Genomic DNA, 7,500 nt, shown 5'->3' on the forward strand with positions numbered 1-7,500 from the left:
GAAGCAGGGATGTTGTGGTGGGGGTTGAGGCAGAGATGTTGCGGTGGGGGTTGAGGCAGAGATGTTGTGGTGGGGGTTGAGGCAGGGATGTTGTGGTGGGGGTTGAGGCAGAGATGTTGCGGTGGGGGTTGAGGCAGAGATGTTGCGGTGGGGGTTGAGGCAGAGATGTTGCGGTGGGGGTTGAGGCAGAGATGTTGCGGTGGGGGTTGAGGCAGAGATGTTGCGGTGGGGGTTGAGGCAGAGATGTTGCGGTGGGGGTTGAGGCAGAGATGTTGTGGTGGGGGTTGAGGCAGAGATGTTGTGGTGGGGGTTGAGGCAGAGATGTTGTGGGGGGGGTTGAGGCAGGGATGTTGTGGTGGGGGTTGAGGCAGAGATGTTGTGGGGGGGGTTGAGGCAGGGATGTTGTGGGGGGGGTTGAGGCAGAGATGTTGTGGTGGGGGTTGAGGCAGAGATGTTGCGGTGGGGGTTGAGGCAGAGATGTTGTGGGGGGGGTTGAGGCAGGGATGTTGTGGGGGGGGTTGAGGCAGAGATGTTGTGGTGGGGGTTGAGGCAGAGATGTTGTGGTGGGGGTTGAGGCAGGGATGTTGTGGTGGGGGTTGAGGCAGAGATGTTGTGGTGGGGGTTGAGGCAGAGATGTTGCGGTGGGGGTTGAGGCAGAGATGTTGCGGTGGGGGTTGAGGCAGAGATGTTGCGGTGGGGGTTGAGGCAGAGATGTTGCGGTGGGGGTTGAGGCAGAGATGTTGCGGTGGGGGTTGAGGCAGAGATGTTGTGGTGGGGGTTGAGGCAGAGATGTTGCGGTGGGGGTTGAAGCAGAGATGTTGCGGTGGGGGTTGAAGCAGAGATGTTGCGGTGGGGGTTGAAGCAGGGTTTGGGAGGCAGTAGTGGGAGGGGGGTAGGGGGGGATTGTAGTGGAGGAGATCGGGGTGATGTCTTGAAGGTATTGTGTGTTAGAACTAATCCCTTCAGTCCTCGCAACACCCGGCTGTCAGTGTCTGTAACACAGTGTTAACTCTCCTGGCGGTGTTGTATTGGTGTTAAAACTGTGCTAATTTAACCCTTTCATCACGTTGGGTTCTGCTTCTTCACCAAATGTTTCCTTCGTAAATCATATCTCTTGTATCCTGTTGTTCACTTGGCCTTCCATTATCCTTTTGTTCTCTCTCATTCTTCCTTTTTGTCTGTCCCTTTCTGTCTGTTCCTTTCTGTCTGTCCCTTTCTGTCTGTCCCTTTCTCCTGTCTGTTCCTTTCTGTCTGTTCCTTTCTGTCTGTCTCTTGCTGCTGTCTTTCCCTTGTTTCCTGTCCCTTTCTGCTGTCTGTCGTGTTGTGTCCGTCCATTTTAAACTGTCTATCTCCCTCCTCTCTGTTGAGTTTTTTAGTACCTTGTATGTTTAGCTGTGCAAGTATTATGAGGATATCCTCATGAACACGTGAGTGAATAAAGTACTTTGAAAGCTGCAGATGCCTCATACCGAAAGATCTGAAGGATCTAGTGACTGGACATTGAGTAATGTAGTTTGTGCGAACACACAGCAGGATAACGAGGGCAGGATATACCATACTGGCAAAGCGTTATCCTTCACCAGCTTGAACAAAGATCCCTTCCGAGAGTCTGAACACATTCCTTGTGAGACCTGTTCTTGAGTATGCTGCCCCGGCATGGAACCCCAGCCTAAAGAAACACGAAGTAAAACTAGAAAATGTCCAAAAATATTAAACAAACCTAATTCCATAGCTAATTGGACTGAGCTATGAAATAGACTTGAGGGAACTGGACATCCCTACACTGAAGACAAGAAAGGAATAGGGCAGACATGATAACGACGTACAAGATACAAAGAGAGATTCACACAGTATATATAGAAGTAATTTTTAAATTAAGGAACAGTAGAACGAGAGGACAAAACTTGAAAACCAGGCGAGTTCTGGGGATGTCAGAAAGAACTTTTTCTGTCTCAGTCGTTAATAAGTGGAACCGACCAGACGAGAAACTTGCTGAAAGCAACTCGATGAGCAATTTTTAATACAAACATGATAAGAAAAACAAGTGAAAAGAGTTCTGAATTGAACTGATGATGGTGGTAAGGCGGGGCTTAGGAGCACACGCTCGACCCTGGAGGCTCAATAGGTGAGTAGAACTAGGTGAGCACACACACACACACACACACACACACACACACACACACACACACACACACACCCACACCCACACCCACACCCACACACCCACACCCACACACACACCCACACACCCACACCCACCCACACACACACACACACACACACACACACACACACACACACACACACACACCCACACACCCACACCCACACCCACACACCCACACCCACACACACACACCCACCCACACACACACCCACACCCACACCCACACACACACCCACACCCACACCCACACACACACACACACACACACACACACACACACACACACACACACACACACACACCCACACCCACACACACACATACCCACACCCACACACACACACACACACACACACACACACACACACACACACACACCCACACCCACACACACACACACCCACACCCACACACACACATACCCACACCCACACACACACACACACACACACACCCACACCCACACCCGCACCCACACACACACACACCCACACCCACACACACACACACCCACACCCACACCCACACACACACACACACACACACCCACACCCACACACACACACACACACACACACAGGAGGAGTACCGGGAAGACGGGACACCACGAGCATAGTTGTCAACCAGTAACTACACCGAGGGTGGTGTTGACTCTTCCCCTCCACAGTTCATACTCACATGCTCTAACCTTCCTAACAAACGTGACCTGACTTAGGCCTTCCCGCCCCTATTTTCTTATTCTTAACCTTTCCATTCTTCCTTCATCCCATTATTACGCTCATCCTTTTTGGAGCCATCATACTTTTCTTACCTCTTGCCTTACTCTTACCTTCTTCTCTTACCTGCTCCTCACCTCATTCTTGCCTTGTTTAATGCCCGTGCCTCCCTCACTCGGGCTCACCATAGCCCGTGCTACATGGGCACTTCGTTCTGAGTAGCTAAATCTGAGACAGCAACAACAACCTCACTCGACTCCGTCTGCAAGTCAAAGACCCATTGCTGCCTGCTCTGCAGCGGTGATCACCCTGCAATTTCCCACAGCTCTCCTCGCAAACAGGAAATCATTAGGATCCAGCCTGAATCCAATAAAGCCAAGCCTTCTACCTCCGCCGCCGGAGCCCCCGGCACCAAGCCCAGCACCTCGGCTCCCACCAACCTACCAGAAGACTTGCCAGTCCGACCAAACAGTGGCTCCTCCCAACAGGCCACCAGGCCTCCACACTGGGGACCTACTGACCAATCAGCACCCTCACAGTCCCTTCATCACGTGCAGGCATTATCCCTGGTTTTATTCGACTAGCGGAGAGGCTTGCTGGACCAGACAACCTACGAATTGTGAAGGAACTCAACGCACTGTACTTAGCCAATGGCCTGGACCCCATCATCCCCTCCGGACGCAAGTCTCACTGCCTCCACTACCACTCCGGAGACTATGGAGTGTCTCCCTACCACTACCAGGATGACTATGAGGCCGATCTCAACACAGACTCCAGAACTACCCATGACCCGGGCGTCACAAACAAGAGGTAATCCCCTCTCCAGCTCCCAACACTCCTACCATCACCATCTCAACAGCCTCGCTGGCAGACGTGCTGTCTAGAAATGTTAACAGCACCACCAACGCTCCTGAAATAGCTTCTTCCAATAATCCACGACACCTGAGCCTACCTCAGCCTGCGAGACCTAAGACAAAACCAACTGTGGACGGTATGGACTCCTCAAACTAGGAAATCTTAGTAGGAGCTCCAGTGTCGCAGCACAAATACAACACCTACTCGGCAAGAGACCTCATGGAGGCCACCTCACCAAACTCCAACGACAGCACGGCCATGTCATCTCGCAGCAAGCCTCAGCCAAAAAAAAAAAAACGGAAGATCTAGAGGTCTACACTAACTCCAGCTCCATAACTGGTACAGCCAGCCCTCCGAGACTGAAATCCACCATGAAGACCCCATCCGTCTACAGCTCGCTAGTATCAGAGCCTCCACTTACGGGCTATTCATGCCCTTGCCACCTTTAGGGTGGCTTATTTTGTATCAATCAATAAATCTCGCTCCCTCTGACTCCCTCCACCTCCTCACACACACACACAATGCTTCGAACCCGTGCTACGAGACTAACAAACACAACTTTGCTGCCGACCTAAATTCCTATGGTCCAGGGCCCACCTGCACCATGTTGCATAGGGTTAAGGTTCGCCGCCGGGAGAACATCGTTCTCTCCACCGTTGAGATTTTAGCCCAAATCTCCGCCATCGCCAAGGTCTCACGGGCCGACATCCTGGAGACAAGAGAGGGTGTTCACCTGCTCTTCTCCAGGAAATCGGACCTTGAGAAGATACCACCTCCGCTAAGACCATCGTGCAAGACGCCGGCATCACCCTCACACCACCACGACACCACCTGGCGGAGAGGGCCGTGTTCACCAGCAATATCAGCACATGGGTAACCGACCACGACCACGACGACATCCTCGCCATCATCAACGACCCGAGCCTGATGCTGACAGCAGTACTGGTCAAGACCATCTCCAACGCCGCAGTCAACCTCAGACCAACACTGAAGATGCCTTCACCACGGCCAGCGCAGCGACCCACGCCACGGACTTAAATGCGCAGTAATCACCATACCACTCACCCAAGTGACCAATGAACGTTTCACGGAGCTCCGGCAGCGCTTTAAGTGCTACCAGTACTCCCACTACACCAGGAAGTGCACGGAGCGAGCACAGAGATGCAGCCTCTGTGCCCAGGAGCACCACTACACGGACTGCACATCCTCCCACCAACGCTGTCTGCTCAGCAAGGGCCCCACACACTGTGGTCTCCTCCAGCACCAGGAAATCCAAAAAATGCTAGCTACCGCTTCCTCCACCGCTTTCTCGACCAGGAAACCCACTTCCTTCTGAATTCCTGGTCTTACCCGGGAACACACACGTGACTCCCTCACCACCGCCTGGTCCCTGGGGACGGAGCACCCAGCCTAACCTAACCTAACCACTGTCCCAGCCTGCACCTTCCACCAAGATCATCATATTACCCGTCCTTCACCTCGCCGACAAAATAACGAGCAACAACATTACCCGCTACATCCACGTCAACAGGCTGCTCGACCCTAATGGACTTCTGACAGCTGCTGTACAGGATAACCTTCTACCAGCTTCTACAACTGCTACAGGACCCTCCGCCCCGGGGACGCCAGAGCCGAGCCCCCCCGGGAGCCCTCACTCTCCAGGCACAGAGACTTAGCAGTCCCAGAGGTTGTCCTACTGACAGGGACGGCAGTAGCCTCCTGGACGACGAGGCCGACTCTGAAGACGAACCCAACGAAGCCGACCACTAATACTCGACTCATTCCGATGCTTCAGTCGATGTCACCAGCTCTCCCGCCCCTCATGCGGCAGCCTGGGCACCATCTCCCCCTCCAGGTCTGGCACCGGCACCAGCCATACTAACAGGCTCCAGTGCTGCCTCCTCCGGGTACATCCGACATGGCCGCATACTTTCCAACGAGGACAGACAGCATAACTCCATAACCCACAACGACTACTGGGAATACATGTACAAGGAAGCAGGACGGATCCTTCACATGGTCGTCCCTCAAGAACGCCTCGACCACCTCTGCGACTACAACACCTTGAAGAAGGAAATTCGAGCAGACTACAAACTTCAGAGAACTGGGATAAGGAAACCAATCCACTTGTAACACCCAGATAGCTCCCCGTAAACTGGCCGACTGAGCCAGCCCTGCTGACAGTCGTGCTGACTCCTGGCTGCACACACTATTCAACTGCGAGCAACTTGTCTACCCCATCACTCCACCAGTCTTATGGTCTTGGGTTGGTTTGGAGCGTCCAAGGACCTCATCCTCACATCTCTAGTATCAGCTATTGATTCTGATAATGGATCCAAAGAACCTCTACTTATAGGCTCACCATAGCCTGTGCTATATGGAACTTTCATTCCAGTAGATGAATCTAAAACCACAACCACTGCCTCGTTCCCACACGGGTTCACCATAGCCCGTGCTACACGGAAATTTTGTTCAGAGCAGCTGAATCTAAAACAACAACAACAACATGCCTCGCTCCCATCCAGTTACAGCCCCGCTCCTGTGCCAGGTAAGTACACTACGGGCTCACCATAGCCCGTGCTACTTGCCCCGCTCTTGTGCCAGGTAAGTCCACTACGGGCTCACCATAGCCCGTGCTACTTGCCCCGCTCCTGTGCCAGGTAAGTACACTACGGGCTCACCATAGCCCGTGCTACTTGCCCCGCTCTTGTGCCAGGTAAGTCCACTACGGGCTCACCATAGCCCGTGCTACTTGCCCCGCTCCTGTGCCAGGTAAGTACACTACGGGCTCACCATAGCCCGTGCTACTTGCCCCGCTCCTGTGCCAGGTAAGTACACTACGGGCTCACCATAGCCCGTGCTACTTGCCCCGCTCTTGTGCCAGGTAAGTCCACTACGGGCTCACCATAGCCCGTGCTACTTGCCCCGCTCCTGTGCCAGGTAAGTACACTACGGGCTCACCATAGCCCGTGCTACTTGCCCCGCTCTTGTGCCAGGTAAGTCCACTACGGGCTCACCATAGCCCGTGCTACTTGCCCCGCTCCTGTGCCAGGTAAGTACACTACGGGCTCACCATAGCCCGTGCTACTTGCCCCGCTCTTGTGCCAGGTAAGTAAACTACGGGCTCACCATGGCCCGTGCTACTGGGATCTTTTTTGTGCCGAGCAGCTGAATCTAAAATAACTCGCTTCCATTACGGGCTATTCACGCCCGTGCCACCTTTTGGGTGGCTTAATCTTTATCAATCATCAATCTCTCTCTCATCACAATCAACTTGATAATGGTCCAGCACGGACCAAACCGTCGTCGTCTCCTGGTGTGTGGTTTGGTCTTCATAAAGTGTGTTGTGTTTGCAAAAAACAAACTAGATTCAATATTTTTTATTATTGGGAAACAATAATTAGAAATTTCACCTTAACCGATTACAGAACTTAGTTCTTACCAATGATACCAAAACATGACTGTGTAGTTATATTTGTAAAACCCTGGAATTAGACAGAGAAGCCTCGTACAGTTGAGAAGCCTAAGGCCTAACACCACATCAAATCAAAGTCTGTAACCCAAGTCGTAATGACAGGTGTTGCCATTGCATTTAGAGTAATGACCTGGTTAACCATCTTTAAACATCAGACCTGACGACCCACTTCTGCAATTAAAGAAGTGAAATGAACCGAAAGAGGCGCAATTGACAAAAATCGAACAAAATCGCTCTATATGTTAATTTCCGAAGCTCGGCGTTTAGGGAAGTGATCGATACATAAA

Source organism: Procambarus clarkii, chromosome 13, assembly GCF_040958095.1.
Source record: "Procambarus clarkii isolate CNS0578487 chromosome 13, FALCON_Pclarkii_2.0, whole genome shotgun sequence".
NCBI lineage: Eukaryota > Metazoa > Arthropoda > Malacostraca > Decapoda > Cambaridae > Procambarus > Procambarus clarkii.